Consider the following 26,511-nt stretch of genomic DNA (forward strand, 5'->3'; position numbering starts at 1 on the left):
TTTCAAAAATGGGAACATTTCAGTAAATTTTTCATTTTAGAATAATTATATTTTATGTGATTGTGTGTGGAGAGTGGGTGTGGCGGCAGTCCAAAGATGGCGCTTGGGACTCCGGCCTAGTCTTGTGACTAGCACCTGACTTCCTCCTGCCCCTGAGATTAGCCACTCCCACCATGCGAGCTGCGCAGGTGCACCCATGACGCAAGATCAGACCAGATGACGCGGACCTATGAACTGCAGCCACGCAACATGGACTGAGGAGGTGGAGTTGAGAGAGGATAAAAGGGACTGCGCTTGGGGGAGAAGAGAAGAGAGAGAGAGGAGAGAGAGAAGGGGAGACAAAAGATTTTAACTTGCATGCTGTAAGGTTCCTGAATAAACCGCTTTGAGACGAATGCTGTGTAGTCGCTCCTTTTCTTCTGGTCGGAGACGGTAGCGACAAGTGGTGGCCCATACGGCGAAACTCCCCTTCAGCATTCCGAACTCATCGCAGTCAGGGTGACTAGTCAGTAAGCTCCCAGGTAAGTGAGACAATGAAAGTTCTCGGTTTGAGACTATAAAGCTCCCCGGTAAAGGAGACGAGGAAAGCTCTCGGTTTGAGACTATAAAGCTCGAGAAAGGCTCTCGGTTTGAGACGATAAAGTTCCCAGTACAGGGACAAGTTGCACCCGGCACTATGGGAAACACAACATCAGTTCAGACAGTTCGCCAAGCTCTGAAGGATTTGCTGAAAATGAAAGAAATCAGGCTAAGAAAAGACACTGTAGAGAAATTTTAAAAAGCAGTGGACCAGGTAGCTCCCTGGTTCCCAGTATCTGGACATCTCACAATGTATAGTTGGAAAAAATTAGGAAGGGATTTTTGGTTTGCTGAAGAGCAAGGGGTACTAGCTAAAGGAGTGCTGCCGGTATGGAAATTGGTGAAAAACTGTATAGGAGATGAGGAACAGTGTAGTGAGGAGCTGGAGAAGGGAAACGAGGCTCTGAGTCAGGTTCGGGAAGAGCGCTCCCAGAATTCAGAGGAGGGAGAAGTGTCTAGTGAGGGAGAAATGTCGGAAGATGATCTAGAGAACATAGCCGACAGTTTGGAGAAAATGAAAGTTCGGGTTGAACCCTCGGATCCAGGGCTGCCAACTCTGCCTCCTTATGCCCTAGGAGGAGAGGAAGGGCGTAGTTTTCATCCCGACGAAAAGATCAATATCCTAGGCACTAGAGCTTGGAAATCCCTCCCAAATAGAGGGGAAGTAAGTGGAAATCTGACTAAGATTCTCCAAGGACCCACAGAGACATTTGCAGTCTTTGTGGCAAGGATGATAGAAGCGGGAGGTCATGTTTTTGGAGATCCCGATACTGCCATGCCTCTACTAAAACAGCTCATATTTGAACAGTGTACTAAGGAGTGTAGGCAAGCGATCACTCCGTATAAGAGCAAAGGGCTAGAAGCCTGGATCAAGTTGTGCACGGACATGGGAGGGCTGCTAACTGATGCAGGCCTAGCAGCTTCAGTTATGAAGATGTCACAAGGAAGAAATGGTCAAAAGAATTATCCCACTTCAGTGACACAATTGGCTTTGCTAGGCATTCAACTATGCATACAGTATTTTGACTTCCCACCTAAGGATTTAATAGTTCCCTATAATGTAAAACAGTTGGAAGTTTTATCTGCTTCAATAGATGATTGGGCAATTTTGAGGTGTAGTTTTCAAGGTAACTTTGATAATCATTTCCCTAAGGATCCTATCCTACAGTTGATTACCACTCATCCTGTAGTGTTCCCTCACATCACTTCAAAGGATCATTTGCCAGATGCCCCACTTAATTTTACAGATGGTTCCAAGACAGGACAAGGAGCGTATGTGGTGGCAGGTTCCTCTCCGGTTACCATACAATTTCCTGCTGCATCACCAAAAGTTATTGAATTGCAAATTGTGATTAAGGTATTTGAGTTGTTTCCAGGTCCTTTTAATTTGATTTCTGATAGCCAGTATGTTGTTAACATGATGTTCTGCTTGGAAGTAGTGGGTAAAATCAATTCAAAATCTACTATTGGACATCTTGTTGTCACCTTGCGCTACTTGATTTTGAAAAGAACATCGCCCTTTTTTATCCAGCATATCTGTGCCCATACTAACTTACCTGGTCCTCTAGTGGAGGAAAATGATATTGCAGATAAAGCCACTAGGGCTTGCTTGATATATATATATTTTTTTTTTGATATGTCACCTATTTTATTGGTTCAAGAATTTCATTCACAGTTCTATGTTAATTCCAAGACCCTGTCCTCATGCTTTAAGATCACGTGTGATGAGGCACGGGATATTGTAAAATGGTGTCAGAATTGTGCCCCTATGCTACCCCAGATTGGATTTGGGGTTAACCCACGTAGGTTGCGCCCTCTACACCTCTGGCAAATGGATGTCACTCATTTCCTTGAATTTGGAAAATGAAAGTATCTCCATGTTTCTATGGATACAGCCTCTGGGATTATTTTTGCATCTCTACATACAGGGGAAAAGGCACACATTGCTTTGAAGCATGGAGTGCCTGGGGGAAGCCCAAAGAATTGAAATCAGATAATGGGCCTGCCTATACTTCTGCTACTTTTGTGTCCTTCTGCAAAATAATGGGCATTCGAGTAACTCACGGATTGCCCTATAATCCTCAAGGACAAAGAATCTTTGAACGTGCTCACTGCACCCTCAAAGAGTGTCTAGTTAAACAAAAGGTGGGAATTGCCTCTGTAGGTTCTTCCCCTATGGAGAGACTGGCTATTGCTCTTTCTACCTTAATTTTTTTTTTTTAAAATGAAGACAAGCATGGGCAGGTCGCTGCTGAGCATCATGCCAATCCTGATGTTTCTCCCAAAGGCCTGGTAATGTGGAAAGATGTCCTGACTGGCAAATGACGATCCGGTGTTGGTTTGGGTGATGGGGTCTGTTTGTGTGTTTCCTCAGGAACATTGACACCCACTGTGGGTCTCAGAGAGGTTGACCAGAGTGGTCCCGGATGAGCAGAGCAACGACCCTGTGGATGAGCCTGATGCTGCTGATGCTCCTGGTGGTAAAGACTGAAGATCTGCGATGGGGGCTCCTATCAGTGCTTCCAGGATTGTTATGTTTTCAGATGATTATCATTTTCAGGATATAATTGGACATACCAAAGTCCTGCTCAGGCAATTGCCAGCAATCCCTTTAATGTATGGTTGCTGTGTGGTGTTAAAGATAGTTACACAGGTTTATCTGCTTTAAGTATGCTATTTGAGAGGGGTTTGGGGTAATGCAAGCTTTCATTGGAATAGGTCTGTGGGATTTGAAACCTCTGTTTCTCAGTTTGTTCCCTGGCCTGAAAAGGCCCCCTCAGCTATGACCTAAAAGGGATTTTGGATCACCACCGCCGCCTCATGGCTGAAAGAATGGGCTGGACTAGCTGGATTAGCCCTTTTCTTGGTCCTCATAAGCGTCCTGACATTCTGGTGCATGTGCCGTATACAATTTCGACAGCGCAGAAGTCAATTCTTAATGATACAGGATTTTGCAGCGGTGGAGACAGGGCAGTCTCCTCAAGTGTGGCTTGGCATACTAGAGAAGTAGTCAGTGATGGGTAAGACTCCCTGGGCATGTCACCAACCTAAGACAGGGATCGAACCAATTCAGTTCGTCTTCCAATAATGGGTAAGGGGCACTGCCACAGGGGGCAACCTAAGGCAGACACACTCTAGGCCAAAATTATAAAGAAGGGGAAGATGTGGAGAGCAGGTGTGGCAGCAGTCCAAAGATGGCACTTGGGACTCTGACCTAGTCTTGTGACTAGCACCTGACTTCCTCCTTCCCCAACCCCCAGGTATTAGCCACTCCCACCGTGCGAGCTGCACAGGCGCACCCATGACATGAGATCAGGTCAGATGACACGGACCTATGAACTGCTGACACGCAACATGGACTGAGGAGGTGGAGTTGAGAGAGGATAAAAGGAACTGCACTTGGGGAAAAGGAAGGAGAAAGAGAAACAGAAAGAGAGACAGAAAGAGAGACAGAAAAGGAAGGAGAAAGAGAAACAGAAAGAGAGACAGAAAGAGAGACAGAAAGGGACAGAAAGATTTTCACTGGTATGCTGTAAGGTTCCCGAATAAACCGCTTTGAGAAGAATGCTGTCTCATCGCTCCTTTTCTGGTGGTCGGAGACGGTAGCTACAATTGTGAAGTATATAAATATTGTTTTCTCTTTTTTGTTTTTTTTATCTTACTTTTATGTGTATGATGTATCTATGTGCTCATATTTGTAGGTACATGTATGTGTACATGTTTGTGGAGGTCAGAGGTCAATGTCTAATGTAATCTTTTATTGTTCTACATTTTCTTTCTCTGTCTTCTTTCCTTCTCTTCAAATAAAAACATTTTTAATCTTTAAAATATATTATTGCATCATTTTTCTCCTTCTTTTCTCCCTCCATCCCTTTCCATATATTCCTTTCGTATTATCGAGATTCACAACTATTTTTAAATTACATGTATGCTCATATATGTGTATGCATTCCAAAATATATAAATACAACCCGCTCAATCTGAATATTGTTACTGTATATATAAGATTTCAGGGATGACCAACTACTTTTGGATACTCAACTAATGGAAACTTTTCCTCCGGCTCTCAGCATTCTTTAGTAGCCCAGACTGTTTCATCCTGGTTGAGGCACTGTGAGAATTTTCCCCTTTTCATGTTTGCATGTCTATTGTCTAGCTTCTTTCTTGAGACAATACTTACTTCTCATGCCACTAGGCTAGCTGGCCAGCAAGTCCCAGGGATCTTCTTGTCTCTCTTCCCTCTGGGCTGGAATTAAAAGATAATTACTATCTTGCTTTCAAGAATTTAGGTCATTATGTTAATGATGGTTTTGTAGCAAGCCATTTACTAGCTAAACCATGTTCTCATCCCCTGAATAAAAAAAGAGCCAGCCCCTTTCCCATTTCATCTAACAGTAGCATCTTCCAAACCATGACATATCTGATGAAAGTATGAAAATATAATGGGCATGTTGCTTTTAACCAACTCCTTGTAGATCTTAGTATTCAAGCAGTGTCTTTTCCTTACACTAGATTCTATTTCAGAATGCCATATTGTATTCAATTTTCCTGTTTCTTCTATCACTCTGTAGCTGGTTTTTGTAGTTTTGTCACTTTTGAAACGTATCCTTCCTGTAGCTTGTTGACTATTTCTCAAATTGGATTTGTCAGATGTTTGTCTCATGATTAGACTTGCATACTAGGCATAAGGTATGAAGATTATGGGATTGAAGTATCTTTCTCTGACACAGAAAATCAAAAGTATGTTGTCTAGTCAATATGATAGCACTGTCCATGCTATCTGTTCTTATTTAATTATGACAATGGTGGCCAGGTTTTTCAACTGTAAATATGCTAATTCTCCCCTTTTCCAAATCCTATTTTGTAACGTAGGGCATTAAATCTAGTTCATACACCAAAAGTAGCGAGGAAAACTTAAGTCTCACTGTCTAGGCAGGTTATATCTACCCACAATATTTGAAATTCATATATAAACATGTATATATATATATATATATATATATATATATATATTACCTATGACTCATTTTTATTTTTATGTGAACTTATTTACAATTATTACCTTGGTTTGACATTCTAGAATCTTGTGAAAAAACGCTTACAAATCAACTCCTCTGTCTCTTTGTCATATTTCATCAATTCATATTCTTCCTTTTCCCTTCTTCACCCCTCTCTCATATTTGTATGTGTGTGTTGTTCATATACACATATGCACATAAAACACTTTTTTGTGTATAATCTCAAGCTTCATTCAGAAGCTTGATTTCCTGGCAAACGTAGAGCATCACAATGACAAGGGAACACAAATCAAAAGATCATGGAGTGCTGTTATGTCATTTTGACTTGGATTCTTTACATTTATTTTTGTTATGTACTTGGAGGAGGAACACTGAATATGAGTCCTGGATGATACTAATAAACTAATAACTGCAGAGTTTTTTTTTTTTTTTTTTTTTTTTTTTTAAGATCAGCTCCAGTGGATACATCTGTATCACAGCTGCCACATAAAGGTATCAGAGAAAACCCTGAAAAAAATGGTCAGAAATATTGAAAGTGCTAGAATACCAGGAAGTCTACTATGAAACAGTCTGTCTAGAAATTGTTGTATAAACCAGATGGGAAAAGTGGTACCATCAAAAGATATGCTAACATGGAAAAAGGAAAATTTCATGGGTTCACACCACTAGTCAAAAGAACTACTGCTAATAAATGACTGGTAGGAGAAGAAGCATTAGCCTTTCCCTGGAATGAGTCCCCTTATTGGTTATCCAACACAGAATGATCAAACATAAAACTATAATCACACAAACAACAAAAGCAGACTTAGCTTTTGTGTGTGAAGGCTTATGTATTAAACTCAAAGGAAAGAGGGCTGTCAATTTCAAAGTGGGAGAGCATGTGGAATGGGTTGGAAGGAGTATATCTGAGAGAGGTTGGGAAAGAAAGGGATAGGAGAAAATATGTAATTATACTTAATAAAAGTTGTATGAAAGTTTAAAAAAAAACACTTCTCACTTTCAGGTTCTACAAAATGCTACATAATCATATTTCTCATGCTCTAGAATTTAATTAGTCATTTCTCCAAAGGTTCCCAGTCTTTTTTTTTTTTATTGGAATAATGGTATTTAAAAGCAAAGATGAGGGCAAGTTAATGAATGTTACTCAGGAAAGCTTTAATAAAATTGTATATTTCTGATTTCTATTGAAAATGCTACATCATAAAACACCATTTCCCATAGAAACCCTCACATGGAGCCAAATTTCTGCTGCCATCTTAAAGCATGTATATTCTTCAGAGCACTAGAGTATGAACCATTCAAGCAATATAAAGCCTTACAGCATTTCTATTGATTCATAGCTCCTTGCACTTAGACATTAAACTTATTTTAGCTTTTGTAAAAGTCTCTGTAATGCCATACACTGATGATTAATTAGTGTTCTGTACTCCAACTATAGCTCTCAAGAACTTTGCTTCAGGAACCCAGCCTATAAAGCATCTTACACCAAGTAGGGATCCTAGATTTCCCTTATTTGGTTAACTTATGCAAACAGGCAGCACTCTGTCTTATGCAGCTGCAAGCTGTCAAGCTACAAGAATCACTGACTTGGAAATATATGTTCAGTTGTGCAATAGTATCATGTCTCTTTTGGGAATACCCAATCACATTCTCATTGTATTGAATGCCTAATAACTAAGATGGAAATAATGCCTGGTACTGTTAACTGTGCCAAAACCCACAGTTAGATCATAGGCTCTAGGCAGGATCCTAATTAATACTGTTATTCTACTAGATAGGCATAGAATTACAGTGCTCTCTAAAAGTCTTATCTTTAAACCCATATTTAGGTGCATCTCTCACCCTCATAATTGAAGGTTTTTTTTTTTTTTTTTTTTTTTTTTGTTTTGTTTTTTTAGCAGTAGATAAAGACTCATAACAGAGAATAAAAGTGCCAGGCTCTAAATGGCACATTTGTACCACACTACCTCTAAGGCTCATGGATAACTATGGAAGCAGACAGATTGTAAGACCTAGAAGTAATAGACATCTGCTGTGATGCCTATATTTTAGGCATCACAAGGTTGTTCGCACACATGAATTCATAGCAACTATGAGTGTATTCATAAGACCTGTCCCAGATCAGGCCGGCCAAAATCCCAGCATGCACACAGGAGCTCATATAGTCCCATCACTAACTGAGGAGCTATAGGCAATTGATGTATAAACTGTGCACTGTATGCTGTATTATACATGTTTATCAAGCAATAAAAACAAACTAAAAGTCAATGTAGATACTTTAATATATTAAATACGTGTATTTAGATTTCATTTTCATCTTCTTTGCCAATAATTGCTTATTATCTGCATTTTAGATGGCTATTTGATCTTGGTTTTACAACATAATGGCTTAAGTATTATCAATTGGTTTTTAAATTATAGTTTTGTCACTTCTTATTAATAACTATTTAGCTTCTCCAAGTATTCAGACACTATCTGCTTTTAGACCATACATACTTGAAATTCTTTGTTGTCTATACACTTGCATGTAGTACAGATTGAACATTCTTACAATGTTACATATTGGCTTTTTGAAAACTTGGAGGCTGATTCATTGTATTCTGATTCATTGTATTCTGGTTTTAATACTGCCATGAGAAAATTTTATTTATGTTCTTTTTGTATTAGCAGCAACTTTTCCCCCTCAAATATCTATGCTTTGTTTATAGTTCTTTGTAAAAAATGGTTCAGGGCTAGTCATTATAAGATTTTTGATACATACATACATACACACACACACAAACACACTGACACACACACACACACACACACACACACACACACACACCTATTTAAATGGTAAGAGGGCTTTCTATTTGAAACCTTTGAAGATGGCTTTGATTACTCTTCAGCCTTTAAACATATCGCCACATGGGCATAGAAGAAATTACAAACCAACGACTTCCATAAGAAAGTAAGATCCAGACCCTGCTGGGAGAGCCTATCACACAGGAGTGCTGACACATCTGAGAGCCCAGAGGAGATCACCACCTCTGCTCAAATTCCTGGCCCAAAGGAACCCACCTGGAGGAGTCAGGACACAGGAACCAAGGAGCAGTCTGGGACAGCATCTTTCAGGTTTCTGCCTGCACTGGGAGCTGACCCAATCCCAGAGCAATCTGTACCCAGACCCTGCTTGTAGAGAGCTGGTCTCAAAGAAGTGTGACACCCATGAAAGCACAGGAAGACCACCATTGTGGTTCTGAGGGAGCCACCCAGAGCTTTCAGGACACAGGAACAAAGTAGCAGTCTGGGACAGGATCATTCTGGTTTCTCTCTGCACCCTGTGCTGAACATGTGCGACAGCTATCTCTACCCAGACACTGCTGGGAAAGAACTGGTTTTCTAGTAGAGCTGACACACTACAGTAGGCTTACAAGAGGGTCAAGCCACTGTCAGAATTAGCAAGACCAGCTAACACCAGAGATAAGCAGATGGCAAGAGGCAAGTCCAAGTGTCTAAGTAACAGAAACCAAGGACACTTGGTCCCCACCACCCCCACAGCAAGCTCAGGATACCCAAATACATATAAAAAGCAAGATTCTGATTCAAAATCACAAAACATAATGATATTAGAGGACTTTAAGAAGGTCAGAAATAACTCCATAAGAAATGCAGAACACAGGCATATAGGTAGAAACACAAAAATCAACCAATCAGGTGAAGGAATTAAACAAAACCATCCAGGATCTAAATATGAAAATAGAAACAATAAAGAAACCACAAAGGGATACAATCCCAGAGCTAGAACACATAGGAAAGAGATCAGGAGTCACAGACACAATCATTACTAATAGAATATAAGAAATAGAAGAGAGAAACTCAGGTGCAGAAGATACCATAGAAAACATTGATACAACAGTGAAACAAATGCAAAATTCAAAAAACTCCTAACCCAAAACATCCACAAAATCCAGAGCACAATGAGAAGATAAAACCTGAGGATAAGAGGCATAGAATTGAGTAAGACTGGCAACTTAAAAGGCTAGTAAATATCCTTAACAAAATTATAGAAGAAATCTTCCTTAACCTAAGGAAAGATATGACCTTAAACATAAGAAGCCTACAGAACTCCAAAAAGATCGAACCAGAAATCCCTACCGTCTCATAATAATCAAACAACCAAATGCATAAAACAAAGAAAGAATATTAAAAGCAGTAAGGGGAAAAGGTCAAGTATCCTATAAAGGCAGTCCTATCAGAATCACACCAGATTTCTGAACAGAGACTATGAAAGCTAAAAGATTATGAACAGATGTCAGACAGACTCCAAAAGAACACAAATTCAACCCCAGGTTAATATATCCAGCAAAACTCTCAATTACCATCCCTGGAGAAACCAAGATATTTCAAGACAAAAACAAATTTACACAATATCTTTCCACAAATTCACCCATAAAAAATAATAAATGGGTGTGTGTATGTGGAGAACTAGTGGCTCAGCTCACAAAGACACTTGTTACCAAAATAATAAATGGAAAACTACAAAACAAGGAGGGAAACTATACCCTAGGAAAAGCAAGAAAGTAATATTTTTCTATTAACCCAAAAGAAGACAGCCAAAAATACAAAATACCACCTCTAACAACAAAAATAACAGAAAGCAACAATCACTATTCGTTAAGATCTCCTATCATCAATGGACTCAATTCCCCAATTAAAAAATGACATAGACAAATACACTGGATATGTCAGAAGGACACAATATTTTGCTGCATACAGCAAACAAACTTCAGTCAAAAAGACAGACACTACCTCAGAGTAAAGGGCTATAAATTATTCTTCCAAGCAAATGGTCCCAAGAAACAAGGTTAAGTGGCCATCTTAATATTGAATAAAATCAACTTTCAACCAGTAGTTATTAAAAAGTTAAGGAAGAATAAATAAAAAGTTACCTTTCATATACATCAAAGGTAAAATCCACCAACACAAAATCTCAATTCTGAGTAACTATGCTCCAAATGCAAGGGCATCTACATTCATAAAAGAAACCCTAATAAAGCTCAAAGCACACGCTGTCCCTCACACAATAATAGTGGGAGACTTCAACACCCCACTCTCATGAACGGACAGATCATGGAAACAGAAACTGAACAAAGACACAACAAAACTAGCAGAGGTTATGAACCAACTGGAATTGACAGACATCTACAGGAAGTTATGAAACAAATGGATTTAACAAATATCTATAGAAAGTTTCATCTGAAAACAAAACAAAACAGAAAAAACTTTATTCATGGTACCTTCTCCAAAACTGACCATACAATCAATCACAAAATAGGACTCAGCATATACAAAATAACTGAAATAATCCCATGCATCCTATCAGATCACCATCGACTAAGGCTGCTTGCTCTTCAATAACAGCAAAAATAAGAGAAAGCCGCCATATACATGGAAGCTGAACAATGCTCTACTCAATGATAACATGGTCAAGGAAGAAATAAAGAATATTGAAGAGTTTTTAGAATTTAATGAAAAAAAGGTACAACATAGCCAAACTTATGGGATACAATGAAAGCAGTGCTAAGAGGAAAACTCATAGCTCTCAGTGCCTCTAAAAAGAAACTGGAGAGAGCATATGCTAGCAGCTTGACAGCAGAGCTGAAACCCTAGAACAAAAAGAAACAAATACAACCAAGAGGCATAGACATCAGGAAATAATCAAACCCACGGCTGAAATCAATCAAGCAGAAACAAAAAGAACTATACAAAGAAACAATAAAATAAAATAAAATAAAAACAGGAGCTAGTTCTTTGAGAAAATCAACAAGATAGGTAAACCCTTGGCCTGACCAATCTGAGGGCACAGAGCTAGTATTCTACTTAACAAAATCAGACATGAAAAGGGAAGTATAACAACAGAAGCTGAGGGAGGACAGCCTATAGTCAACAAAACTGGAACAAAACCTGGATGAAATAGACAGATTTCTAAACATATATCAGGTATCAAAGATTAATCAGGATGAGATAAACCATCTAAACAGTCCTATGTGGGGAGCCGAATGCAGACGCCATTACATGATGGCACTGGCTCCCTCACGTTTTGAGGTCAACAACTCCATATATAGTAATGCTCTTGTCAGCTAAGGCTCTGCACCCTGCGTATGCGCAGTACATAACCTATCTCCGGCCAATCCCGAGGCCTCTAATGTCAGCAGACTGGTGACAACCAATCATGGCAAGCCCGTATGCGCTTCTCCCTATATAAGCGGACAGCTAGGGTAGTTCAGGCCCCTCGCTTCCTGCTCTCCCCTTCAATCAAGAGGCTCCCACGATAAAGCGTGATCTGAGAAGAATCCTCTGGTGGTGGTCGTCTTTCCTCACTGGTCGAGGAGCGCGCCGCAACTGGTGCCGGAACCCGGGACCGCGGGAGGGGCCGAAAAGGATCCAGAACTCAACACGCAGGAGCGGCGACGTCGGTAAGTCAAGTTTTCCCAGGTATGTTGCTTGCGGGTCCCGACCCCCTGGTTCTCTGTGCTGTGTTTGTGATTTGGGTGATTGTTGTCCTTGCCTGCTGCTTTTGGTTGCGGTGTAGGGAAGGACACAGAGCATTAACCAGGTACCAGGATAGTTTGTCAGAGACCTCAGAAGCTAAATTAAAAGGGGAAAACTTGGGTAGGCCTAAGAAAAAAGGAAAACAAAGACAAAAGCTTAAAAGTAGTGCCTGCAGGTGAAAAAGAAAACCAAAAAGCCGAAAGACCGCTGAGAGAAGAGACCATTGTGCTCCAGGAAACAAAGTACAAGTTTCCCGGAGAGATACTTTGTATCCACTAAAAGAGCAAAAAACATTAGAGCTGGCAGAAGAGGAGTTAGAGAATAAATTGTTTGAGAAGTAAGATTTATAGGAGGAGGCAGCAAAATTTGAAGTGGAGCGGTTTCAGCCGGGGCGAAGGACTTCTATAGTGAAACCAGAAGCTCTTAAAGTAGCAGCCGTCTCTGCTCTTCCGAGTTATCCAGAGAGGAAGTGCGAGTTCTTTTGTTCACCGGAGACATGCCATGCCCTCAGGCAAATGTTTCCCGTGTTCGTGGATGATCACTGCCGCGAACATAAACAATTTAAAGAGTTGGCAGGGTCAGTCCAAACTTATAGAGTCACTGCTAATTATACAAAAACCTGGATAGGCCGATGCCACCTGAATTGCCGGTCGCTGGCCTATTTCCCAGTCAAAGGGTAATTTGTCTATTCCAGCCCAACCTAGGTGGTCACCTTTCTGTACAAAAGAAGAGATTCAGCCTTGCATCCTTAGACTGACTGTCAATCTCGGGGAGTACATTGGGCAGTTAAGGGCCTCTTTACCTTTTCTTCTAATATAAAAACTGTTTATAATAATACCTTAGAGAATTGATCTGGTTCAAAAACAGATAGATATATTGTGGCAGGTTGCCCAGCTAAGCTGCCAATGGAAGTTCTCAGGATTATGTGTGACCAGTATTCAGTATGAAAATTTTACTAAAGCTGCAAATTATTCTAAACAATGATCTCAGTATCTTTTACATGTGTCCATTGATACCTGCTCAGGAGTTAATTTTGCTTTTCCTTTATCAGGAGAAAAGGCTTCTCATGTTATTACTCATTGTCTTGAAGCGTGGAATGCATGGGGCATACCTAAAGTGTTAAAAACAGATAATGGTCCTGCCTATACTTCGGCAAAATTCAAGCAATTTTGCCATCACATGGGAGTTTCACTCCTGACAGGATTGCCCTATAATCCTAAAGGCCAAGGCATTGTTAAAAGGGCCAATAAAAATCTTAAAGAATGTTTACAAAAACAAAAAGGGGGTATAGCAGAAGGAGCTACCCCCCGGGAAAGAGTCTCTCTTGTACTCTTTACCCTTAATTTTTTGCATCTAAATGATGATGGAAAATCAGCCACAGACAGGCATGCCTCCGAGGGACCACCGGATGAGGAGAGGCTAGTTATGTGGAAAGATGTGCTGGATAATAAATGGTATGGACCAGATCTGGTTATATCGAGATCCAGGGGGGCTGTTTGTGTATTCCCCAGGGAAAGGAAACACCTCATTGGGTCCCAGCCCAGCTGACGCCCCGTCAAGAATGAGTCGACCTCGGTAGAAGATGTCCCTGCTGCTCCTGTCACTGACAGCAATGGCGACCAAGACCGCAGCGGACCTGTGATGGGGAATATTATCAGCGTTCCCCAAGCCCATATTGGTCCAAAAATTTCAATGCCAACCTTGATGAACTAAAAAGAGCAGTGACTGCCATCAATGCTACTCGAGTAGATTTTAGATTTGCTGAGGGACTTACCTCTTGGCTCTCCTCTACTGAGTCCTACTTTAAAGAAAGGGTGGGGGTGGGTTGTTTATAGCTTGCTGTCTGGGAGGTTGCATACTTTGTCTATGGTTGGTGTGCCGGCTGCGCGCCCAGACTCAGTGAGATAAGGTTGCTATTACCCAGGCATTTGCTTCATTGGAGGATGGTGCCTCACCCCAAATTTGGCTCTCAGCCTTAAAGAGCACTTAAGTTGGGTTGCACATGCGGCCTTTGCACCCCCACGAGACCACGTTGTTTCATTGCACTGGGGAAGGCGCGTGTGAAAGACCCCCGGAGGGTATCTTTCATCTGAAGAGACCCGTCCCAAGGAACAGCGAGACCACTCACTTCGGATGCAAGTAGCAAGAGGTTTATTTACACAGGTACCTGTGGGCACACAGTCTCTCGGAGGACTTGTGCGCCGGACAAAGGGGCAGTCCCCTTTTTATAGGGCTTGGGGGGCAGAAGCAAGGTACAGAAGCAGAAGCATAGCAACAGGGTTTTAATTGGTTAGTTTAAATGAAACCAGGGTGAACTGGGGACAAGCCCCAAGTTTTTGGAAAGGGCGGCCTTGGCCCCTCCTCTGGGACAGAGTGTTGTTTTTCGTCCTTGTCTCAGCATGTATGGCAAACTATTGTGTCTTTACCCCAGTCCAGGTGGTCAACTACAGATATCTTGTTTGGCAAGGACTGTGCTATTTCTTGGCTGACTCTCAGTTTAGTATTTTTCTATCTCTGTCTAATTTAAGCCTTGCACAAAATGGCGTTACTGCAGCTAAGGCGGACGAGGGGTCTTTCACGTGTAAAACCCGGTCTTTGGCATAGTCTTTGCACCTCCCTGGGCTAGTTACCATTGCACGGGAGAAGGTGCGCCTTGGATACGGCCTCCTTTGAGCAGTCCACACATCATGAGGTGGGGACTTGTATGGGAGTAAGTCTGATGTTGCTTGTGCTCAAGTTAAAACAGAAGGGGGAACTGTGGGGAGCTGAATGCAGACGCCATTACAAGATGGCGCTGGCTCCCTCAGGGTTTGAGGTAAACAACTCCATATATAGTAATGCTCTTGTCAGCTAAGGCTCTGCACCCTGCTCATGCGCAGTACATAACCTATCTCCGGCCAATCCCGAGGCCTCTGGTGTCAGCAGACTGGTGACAACCAATCATGGCAAGCCTGTATGCACTTCTACCTATATAAGCGGACAGCTAGGGTAGTTCAGGCCCCTCGCTTCCTGCTCTCCCCTTCAATCAAGAGGCTCCCATAATAAAGCATGATCTGAGAAGAATCCTCTGGTGGTGGTCTTCTTTCCTCGCTGGTCGAGGAGCGTGCCGCACTCCTATAATCCCCAAAGAAACAGAAATAGTCTTCAAAAGTCTCCCAACCAAAAAACAAAGTCAGAAACAGATGGGTTTAGTGAAGAATTCTATTAGACCTTCATAGAAGACCTAATACCAATAGTCTTCAAACTATTTCACAAAATAGGAACACTACCCAATTCCTTCTATGAAGTCACAATTATGCTTATACCTAAACCACACAGAGTCTCAACAAAGAAAGAGAACTTGAAACAATTTTCCACATGAATATCAATGCAAAAATACTCAAAAGAAAAAAAAAACATGATCATCTTATTAGATGCTAAAAAAGCATTTGTGACAGAATTCAACACCCCTTCATGTTAAAAGTCTTGGAAAGATCAGGAATCCAAGGCCCATACCTAAACATAGTAAAAGTAATATACAGCAAACAGTAGCCAACATCAAACTAAATGGAGAGAAACTTGAAGCAATTCCACTAAAATCAGGGACTAGACAAGGCTGCCCACTTTCTCCCTATCTTTTAATATAGTACTTGAAGGTCAAGCTAGAGCATTTGGACAACAAAAGGAGTTCAAAGTGATATGAATTGGAAAGGAGGAAGTAAAAATATCACTATTTGCAAAAGATATGATAGTAAACTTAAATGACTCCCAAAATTCTACCTGAGAACTCCTACAGCTGATAAACAACTTCAGCAAAGTAGCTGAATGTAAAATTAACTCAAACAAATCAGGAGCCTTCCTCTACTTCAAGGATAAACAGACTAATAAAGAAATTAGGGAAATAGCACCCTTCACAGTAGTCACAAAAACATAAAATATATTGGTGCGACTCTAAGCACACAAGTCAAAGATCTTTATAAAGAACACTTCAAGTCTCTGAAGAAGGAAATCGAAGAAGATCTCCGAAGATGAAAAAATCTACCATGTTCATGGATTGTCAGGATTAATATAGCAACAATGGGCATCTTGTTGAAAGTAATCTACAGATTCAATGCAATCCCCATCAAATTCCAGCTCAATTCTTCATAGAATTAGAAAAAGCAATTCTCTGCTCCAGTCTACAGAAAATACAAGGACAAAGTTGGATGGAGACGGAATGTAAGACCATCTAGGGACTGCCTCATCTGGGATTCTATCCCACAAACAGACATCAAACCCAGCCATTGTTGCTGGTGCCATGTTGTGCTTGCTTATGGGAGCCTGTTCAGCTGTCTCCTGAGAGGCTCTGCCAGATCCTGATGATATAGATGCAGATACTCAAAGCCAACCACTTGACTGATCACAGGGACCACCAATGGAGGAGTTCGGGGGAGGACCGAAGGAGCTGAAGGGGCCTTATTAGGTATCAATGGGAGTGGAGGCCCTTAGTACTGTGAAACCTTGATGCCCCAGTGTACAGTAATGCTAGGGTGGTGAGGCAGGAGTGGGTGGGTGAGGGAGTACCCTCACAGAAGCAGGGTAAAGGAGTGTGACAGGGGGCTTACAGAGGGAAAACTGGGAAAGGGAATAACATTTGAAATGTAAATAAATAAAATATCCAATAAAATATTTAATCCCCCCCTAAAAAGCAAGAAAGTAAGGTCCTCAAACTATAGAACTTATAGAATGCTTTAGAAAATACATCAAGAAACATGGAGGAAGGGAGAAGAGGAGACAGAGAAAGGGAAAGGAGACAGAAAGAGAAGGGACTGTTCTGTCTTTACTACTCGAGACTTCCTTACTGGAGCCAACACACAGTAACTGCATTAGAGAAACATAGGGACAAATAACCATGGCCACGGTTGTAACTCTGAACTCCTGCTCGGCAGCTGGTTTGTTTGTTTTGTTTTTAGTGTAAGTATGGACCTGGTAACACATCTAAGTGTAGCAGATCTTAGTGTGCTCTGTCACCAATACTTGAATCTGACTTGGCATTGTGATCTCTAACATTTAACAAATTTATTTTTTCTACTTCTTTCCATGTCTAATGTGTTTCACAATCACTTTCAAGATTTCATTTCACTGATCCTCTTTCTTTCATTTCCCTACTAAACACTATTTAGCAGTAGAGACTAGGACTGTACTGGTGACAATACAGTTGCCTAGTAAGTGCCAGGACAAGAGTTTGCACAATCATTATCATCCACCAAACCAAACCTGATGCTCCAAAAGCATCTCCAAGTCTGAGCCTCAGAGATATGCTGCTATTATGAGGTGCCATGAATCTTTTGCAGAACATGGCTGGTACATATTTTTATCGTGGCTCCACTGACTGAAACTATTATAATCCACCTTCATGATCATCTGAAAGCCCTTCTGCTGGTATATGCAGCTCACAAAAAAAGGGATTATAAACTCTATTTTCTTTAAATATCTTGGTCTCCTAGCCCCTAGAGCTCCAAGTGAATCTTGTCAATTACCTGGAGTAGGAAAATACAGAAAAGAGAAAGAAGCCATGCAATAGGAGCTAAGTGGGCATGGGGATCAGCCACATGGTAGACGCACAGCCATGTGGTGGGTAAACTCAGTTTCTATTGCTGTGATAAAACACCACAGCCAAAAACAACTTGTGGAGGAATGTTTGTATTTCTGCATCCAGCTTGTAGTCTATCATCCAGGAAAGTCATAGTTGGAATTCAAGTCAGGAGTCTTGGAGAAATGAAGTGCTTAGTGGCTTGGTCCCCATGGCTTGTTCACCATGGCTTTCTGGGATTGCTTTCTTCTAGCAACAAGGACGACCAGCCCAGGGGTGGCACCGCCTAAACTGCACTGAACCCTTGAACATCAAATTCTCAACCAAGAAAATGAAAGCATTCTCTCAATTGAGGTTCACTCTTCCAAAATAACTGTAGCTTGCATCAAGTGGTTATAAAATCAGCCAGAACTTCAGGGGATAGAAAGTTTAGTAAAGCATGTAGTTAGAGAAGGCATGCTTGGAAGAGAGATAGAAACAAAAAAAGGGGAAGTTCCATTTGTGTGAGTAATTCATGCGTATAAAGCTACATGCTTGTCTGTAGCTTTTCAACAGACTACAGTAGGGACAGTAATACTTAGGGGGGCATAATTATTCTATTTATGGTTTAAGATAGATCTGCCTTCTGTAGAAGAGGTCCCAGTTAACTGACTGACTCAACTAGATTATCTTTTAAGGGAGGAAACAATTACATGTCTCCATCCAGAGGTAGATAACATTTATGAGGATTGCTGTTATTTTTGTTGTTGTTTTGTTCCATTCTGGTTTTGGCTAGGAGGTAACAGCTTTCTTTTAGTTTGCCTTTAATGTCTGAAAATACAACCCTCACATCACTTAGGGGATAGGCAAAAATTAGGGAATACATATAACCCACTTTTCCTCACACAAAAAATGTATCTAGAGATCCAGTTCGAAAGACATTCCTTAGTAGTGACTACGTGACTTGCAGTTTCAGTCCCACCCTCAAATACAGCCTCTGGGTAGTTTGGGTCATTAACAGGAAATAAGAGACCAGATGTCCCCTCAGGTATTTGGCTAAAGGACTACTGACATTACTGGGATTGTTTCTTTTTCAGGATGTCACTTCCTTAAGTCTGTCTAACCAGTTTCTAGCTCTTATTCTCACAGTTACTGCCATGGAGAGCTATTTTTCTTACTGCTGTTTAGGGAATTGGCATGTTACTCTATTTTGACTCATTGAACTGAGTAAGATCATTGGGTATGGTAATTGAGGTACTCTAAAAATGGGTATTTTACTTCACTTGTCTTATTTGCAGTAAGAAACTTGCAGTAAGCATTAAGTCAAGGAAGTTATTTGTGGTGGGGGAGTAAGGGAAGAAACATAAAGCGGGAGCGTGTGGTCTGCCAAGTTTGGAAGAAAGACACCTGAGCACCTGCCTCAGTTGCCACAATGATGGATGAATGTGTAATGGAGAGATGGAACAGAAGGAATATGTACTGGAGAGATGAAAAAGAAAGTGAAGCTGAGGGGGTGGTACACTGTAGAGAAAAGCAGATATGGACTTTCAATGGCAGTAAGGAACAGACAGATGTGAGAAGATCATGGGGAGGTCCTGGCCTGGGCTGTCACCAGTCCATAGTCCTACTGCAGCTGGAGTCTATGACAATATCTTTGGCCCCAGTTACTACCAAAGGAAAAGTAGATATCTGTGGTCTGGATTGCCACCAGATACCATGTGGATACCTAAGGACCATACCTACCAAGAGATAATTAATCTGTGTAGACTGCTGCGCTACTACTTGAAGCCCCTGGAACAACTGGGCCCTGCCAGTTGCCGGGTGTCATGTCTGAGTCCAGGCTCTTATGGCAGCTAGGGTCTATATTGAAGTCCCAGGCATGTTTTACCAGCAAAAGAAAAGTATTCAGATGTTCCTAGTCTAGATTGTCACCTGAGGCACTGTGCCGAGCTAGACCCTACAGCTGCAGAGTAGAACTGAACCTGATAAAGAGGGAGTGGGTAAGCTGGACCTGAGCACAAGAGCCAGAGGGCAGGAGAGCTGGCCCCAACTCTAGTCTGCTGTGAGGTGCCTTGTGTGAGGAAGGGGTGAATGCCCTCCTCCTACTGTTCTCCCCTTGCCAGTGGTTGTAGGCTAGAAAGCTACTCCTGAGATCATGAGAACAGGAGAGCTTCCCTCTGTCCCTCATTGGCTACAGTACTCCAGAGAACTAGCCCTGGTTGTGGGAACTGCTGGTCAGTCAGCCCTGAGTACATGAGAGCAGAAAGGTAGGCTCTGGGTGAGCCAGCCAGGGCAGTGCTGGAGAACTGGCCCTGATGGTATCCCCATAAGGGAGTTGGCAGACTGATCAACTCAGCTTCCACCCAGGCCCAGATCCAGTGCTTTGAGTTGGCCTACCCCAGCATCCACCCAATCTATGATCTCCTGATGGGAGGGAAAGGGCCAGCTCTGAAGATCCATAGCTGCAAAATCTCCATGACATGGTACCCCAACAGAATATTTGAAAGGAAGCTTTATGAGGATCCAGCATGGATGGTGTAACAAAAGCCAGAGGCCTGGAACCAGACCAATCACTCATTGCAATGAAAAGTTGCAAGTAAAATTGTGTGGGCAAAGGGTACACTGTGGGACACACTGTGACACACTAGAGCTTCCAAGACAAGAGGTTTTTCTTTTTTTTTTTTTTTTTTTTAATTCAATCTCATTTGATTTCATTTTGTGGGTAAAGTTGTAAGGATAGAAGATGTACTGGTAGGGGCAGAAAGATGAGTGGGATTGGGGTGTATGATGTGAAAGTCACAGAGAATCAATAATTTTTTTTTTTAAAAAAGGAAGATCCTGGGAGTGATTAAACATGAGGTTATTCAATCTGATATTAATTTTTTCCTATGGAAAGTATAATTCTGTCCATAAGAGGAATAAATTGAGTAGGTCAGGGTGAATAACTCTAGAAAATTAAACAGCAAAACTTTCTCTCACTTCCTAGAAAAAGATACATACATTTATGCTCTTGCGAAGTAAAGCTATAAGGTTTACAACTAGACAGATGAGTTACCTTAGTTCACAATTTGTTCTGGAAGGATCTCTTCTACACAAGTGGGATTACTTTTATAAAAGAGAATCTTCCCTTCTCTACTGGGAAACATTTGTTAGTCAGATCCACTGGAGGATTCTAGAAAGGTGACTAAAGGTTGTGAAATACTTGGAGTCTGTTTCTGCTCTGGTTAGAGGTGACTCATGATGTAATAGTCATATGGAGCGGAAGGATTGCTTGCGTAAGGCAACTAAATAGTCAGACATGGTCATATTTTCAGCTGACACAATGACAGCTGGCCCAAGGGTCACAGGTGAGGAATCCTATTACGCTATACTAACTGGATTCTCGGGAATCTCTGATATCTGCAGTAACCACATGCCAGAGCTCCCATGTGATTCATCAACTTAAATGCTACTGAAAATAAATGTTTTGTGAGAAGTGAATTTCAGATGGAGAGGAGTTTCTCCTTTAAAAAAATGAGGACATCATGCTTTATACATAGATGGCCTTGTCATCACAGGTCAAGTGACTTCATAATATTTCAGGGAAAGAAATTTGGAAAAAAAGAATTCCAAACTATTTAATATTTATTTTTTAAAGAAATATATATTATAACATAAAGGGGAGACCTGAAGGCAGCTGGAAGATTAAGAATCCAGACATCCCCACAGTGTGACCCATAAATTCACTGAAGTTTGCAGAACATATGCTTTATCTAGGAAATTTTCACATACTGAAGATATGAAGTCTGCATTGGATAAAGCAAGTATAATACTAAAAAATGATTTATCTCCTCATTCTTTAAATACTTGTGTGAATGTGTAGAGAAACCCAGTAAAGAAGTGAAGGTCAGAATAGCCCTTGGGTTAAAAAGTCGTGAGCTGTGGCCCTCCTTTACAAGATGCTGAAATTTAGAAGAAAATCTCTCTTAACAGACAGGAAGTGAAAACAATAGGGGATAGATTTTCAAATCAGGGAAGGGAGAAACTAGGGATCAAGAAAAGACAGAATATTCATCTAGTGTGAGAGGAAAGAGAAGTGTAAATTAGGGGAGATGAAAAGGGGTAAAGGATGGGGAAAATGATCTCAGTTCAAGATCAAAGACACTGCACATTTGGAACTAGATTCAGAGCTGGTTGTCAAATATCTTCTTAGAAAACCCCTGGGGGACTTGGTATCAAACCGGAGGGCCCGTGTGTGTAGAACAGGCACTCAGGCCATCTGCCACCATGAAAAGCTGAGATCCAGGGACACAGGCCTGGTGAGACTGTGCTGCAAGTAGCTGGGGCACAGAGAGGTCTGGGCTGAGCACTCGTAAAGCACCTCCCCCATTTTTTTCAGGAGAGCAGGAACTCTGCCAGAGGAACTCGGTTTCCACCCGGTGGGTCCGTGCATGCAGAACAAGGCACTAAGGCCATCTGCCACTAGGAACAGCGATGCAGGGACGCAGGCCTGGTGAGACTGCACTGTGAATGGCCGGAGTACAGAAAGTTCTGGGCCTAGCACGCAGAGGGTGTGCTCCCCCATTGGTTCAGGGGAAGAGGAACTCTGCCATAGGGACTCGGTTTCCACCTGGAGGGCCCTTGCATGCAGAACAAATGCTCAGGTCATCTGCCACCCTGAACAGCAGAGATACTGGGACAGAGGCCAGGTACACTGGAGAGACAGGAACAAATTACTAACAACAAGAGCACGTATAATCACAGAAAACAAGATGGCAAGGGGAAAGAAAAAAACTTACCCAAGGGAAACCAAGACAAACTGGCAACACCAGAACCCAGCTCTCCCATCAAAGCAAACAGCAGAATGTCAAACACTCCAGAAAAAGAAGACTCAGACCCAAAATCAAACCTTAAGATGATGATAGAGATCATTAAACAAGAACGGGAGGAAAAGCATAAAGAAATAGAGGCTTTTAAAGATGAAACAAGGAAAACACTCAAAGAAATCAAAGAACTAGAGGAAAACAGAACCAAAGACATGAGGAAATTGAAGAAAGAATTTGAAATGGAAATGAAAACAATAAAGAAAACACTAAAAGAGGTGGAAAACCTAAAAAAGAAATCAGGATACACAGATGCAAGCATCTTCAACAGACTACAAGGGATGGAAGAGAGAATCTTGGGGGCCGAAGACAACATTGAAAACAGAAAAAATAATCAGAGAATTTGTAAAAGCAAAAAGCTCCTAACCCAAAATGTCCAGAATATCCAGGGCACAATGACAAGACCAAACTGAAGGATAATTGGAATAGAAGAGGGCAAAGAATATCAACTAAGAGGCACAGTAAATATCTTCAACAAATTCTCAGAAGAAAACTTCCCTACCCTTAAGAAAAAGATGACCATGAGCATAAAAGAAGCCTACAGAACTCCAAATAGAGTGGACCAGAAAAGAAATTCCTCCTAACACATAATAGTCAGAACGACAAGTGCCCAAACTAAAGAAATATTACTAAAAGCAGTAAGGGAAAAAGGTCATGTAATATATAAAGGCAGACCAATCAGAATCACACCCAACTTCTCAACAGAGACTATGAAAGATAGAAGATCCTGGACAGACATCATACACAAAGAGAACACAAGTGTCAGCCCAAGGTGCTATACCCAGCAAAACTCAATCACCAGAGATAGAGAGACCAAGATATTCCAAGACAAAACTAAATTTACACAATGTCTGACCACAAACCCAGCACCACAACAAATTAAAGTTGGAAAACCCAATACAAGGAGGGAAACTACATCCTAGGAAAAACTAAATGCCTAAGCAAGAAAATCAAAAAAAGAAAGACACACAGACACAATCCTACCTCCAAAAGCAAAAATAGCAGGAAACAGCAACCACTATTCCTTAATATCTGTTAACATAAATGGACTCATTTCCCCTATAATAAGATATAGGTTATCAGACTGGATATATAAAAAGAATTCAGAATTTTGTTGCATACAGGAAACTCGTCTTAGATACAAAGTCAGACACTATCTCACAGTAAAAGGTTGGGAAAAATACTTCCAAGCAAACGGCCCCAAGAACCAAGCTGGAGTGGCCATTCTAATATGGAATCAAGTAGATTTTCAACCAAGAGTCATAAAAAAAGATAAGGAAGGACACTTTTTTACTCATTACAGAGAAAATTTGTCAAGAGGAATGCTCAATCCTCAAAGTATATGCTCCAAATACAAGAGCACCCACATTCATAAAAGAAACCCTACGAAAGCTCAAAAAAATACATTGCACCCTACACAATAACAGTGGGAGACCTCAACACCCCACTCTCACCTATTGACAGATCCTGGAATCAGAATATGAACAAGGACACAGTAAAAATAATAGAGGTTATGAACCAATTGGAATTAATAGACACCTACAGAACATTTCATCCTAAAACAAAAGTATACACCTTCTCAGCACCTCACAGCAACTTCACGATAATTGACCATATAATTTGTCACAAAGAAGCCTCAATAGATAGAAGAAGATTGAAATACTCCCATGCATCCTATCAGATCACCGTGGACTAAGGCTGGTCTTTAATAACAACAAAGACAAAATATAAAAGCTCATATACACATGGAAACTAAACAATGCTCTATTAAATGATAGCATGGTCAAAGAAGAAATTAAGAAAAAAATTAAGGATTTTCAAAAATTCAATGAAAATAAATACACAACATACCCAGACCTATGGGATGCAATGAAAGCAGTACTGAGAGGAAAACTCATAGCTCCGAGTGCTTAGAAAAGGAAACTGGACAGAGCAACTTAATAGCACAGTTGATAGCTCTAGTAGAAAAGGAAGCAGATACACCCAAGAGAAGTAGGTGGCAAGAAATAATCAAACTCAGAGCAGAAATTGACCAAAGAGAAACAAAAAGAACCATTCAAAGAATCAAAAAAACCAAGAGCTGGTTCTTTCAGAAAAAATAACAAGATTGATAAACACTTAGCCAGACTAACTAGAGGTCAAAGAGACAGGATCCAAATTAACAAAATCAGAAATGAAAGTGAAGACATAACAAATGAAACTAAGGAAATTCAAGAAATCATCAGATCCCACTACAAAAGCCTGTACTCAACAAAGCTGGAAAATCTGGAGGAAATGGATGAATACCTAGACAAGTACCAGATACTAAAGTTAAACCAGGACCAGATAAACCATCTAAATAATCCCATAATACCTAGAGAAATAGAAGCAGTCATCAAAAGCCTCCCAACCAATAAAAGCCAAGTCCAGATGGGTTCAGTGCAGAATTTTGTCAGATATTTATTGACGACATAATACCAATACACTCCAAACTATTCCACAAAATAGAGTCAGATGGAACACTACTTAACTCATTTTTCGAGGCCACAATAACACTTGTTCCTAAACCACACAAAGACCCTACAAGGAAAGAGAATATCAGACCAATCTCACTTATGAACATTGATGCAAAAATACTCAACAAAATCCTTGCAAACAGAATCCAAGAACACATCAAAACGATTATTCACCATGATCAAGTAGGCTTTATCCCTGGCATACAGGGATGGTTTGACATGAGGAAATCCATCAATGTAATCCACCATATAACAAAACAAACTCAAAGAAAAAGAAACCACATGGTCATCTCACTAGATGCTGAGAAACCATTTGAAAAAAAAAATCAGCACCTCTTCATTTTAAAAGTCTTTGAAAGAACAGGAATCAAAGGCCCATACCTAAACATAGTAAAAACAATATACAGCAAACCAATAGCCAACATCAAACTTAAAGGTGAGAAACTTGAAGCAATCCTACTAAAATCAGGGACTTGACAATGCTACCCACTCTCCCCCACCTATTCAACATAGTACTGGAAGTGCTGGCTGGAGCAATTAGACAGCGAAAGAATATCATAGGGATACAAATTGGAAAGGAAGAAGTAAAAACATTGGTCTGTTTACAGCCAGCGGCCCGTGCATGCAGAACAGAGGCTCAGGCCATCTACCACCAGGAATAGCAGAGATCCAGGGACACAGGCCTGGTGAGATAGTGCTCCGAGTAAAGTAGCCAGGGAATATAGAGGTCTGTGCGGAGCATGTGGAAAGTGCGCCCCCACCTGGTTGGTTCAGGGAAGCAGGTATCCTGCTTTGGGTTCTCTGTTTCCTGCTGGCAGACCTTGTGTGCAGAACAGGTGCTCAGGCCATCTGCCACCAGGAACAGCAGATATCCATGGACACAGGCCTGGTAGTAGCCGATTAGCCAGGGAACAGAGAGGTCTGTGCTGAGCACATAGAAAGTACGCCCCTCCCCCATTGGTTCAAGGAAGCAGGTACCCTCCTTTGTGCTGTCTGTTTTCAGCCTGAGGCTCGTTTGTGAAGAACGGACACTCAGGCCATCTGCCACCAGGAACAGCAGAGATTGAGGGATACTGGCCTAGTGAGACACTGCTCCGAGTAGCCAAGTAGCCAGGCAGCAGAGAAGTCTGTGTCAAGAGCTTACAACGAGCACTGAAACCCCGATTGGTTCAGGGGAGCAGGAATCCTGCCTTAGGGTGTCTGTTTCTACACAGCTGCCAGTGCGTGCAGAACAGGTGCTCAGGCCATCTGCCACCAGGAACAGCAGAGATCCAGGGACACAGGCCAGGTACAAGGGAGAGACGAGAAACAATCACTGACAACAAGATAACATATAATCACAGACAACAAGATGACAAGTGCAAAGCCAAAGAACATACCCCAGGGAAACCAAGACACCCTAGCAACATCAGAACCTAGCTCTCCTAACACAGCAAACCGCGGAATGCTAGACACTCCAGATAAAAAAGACTCAGACCCGAAATCATACC

This window comes from Micromys minutus (genome assembly GCF_963924665.1).
Source record: "Micromys minutus genome assembly, chromosome: X".
Taxonomy (NCBI): domain Eukaryota; kingdom Metazoa; phylum Chordata; class Mammalia; order Rodentia; family Muridae; genus Micromys; species Micromys minutus.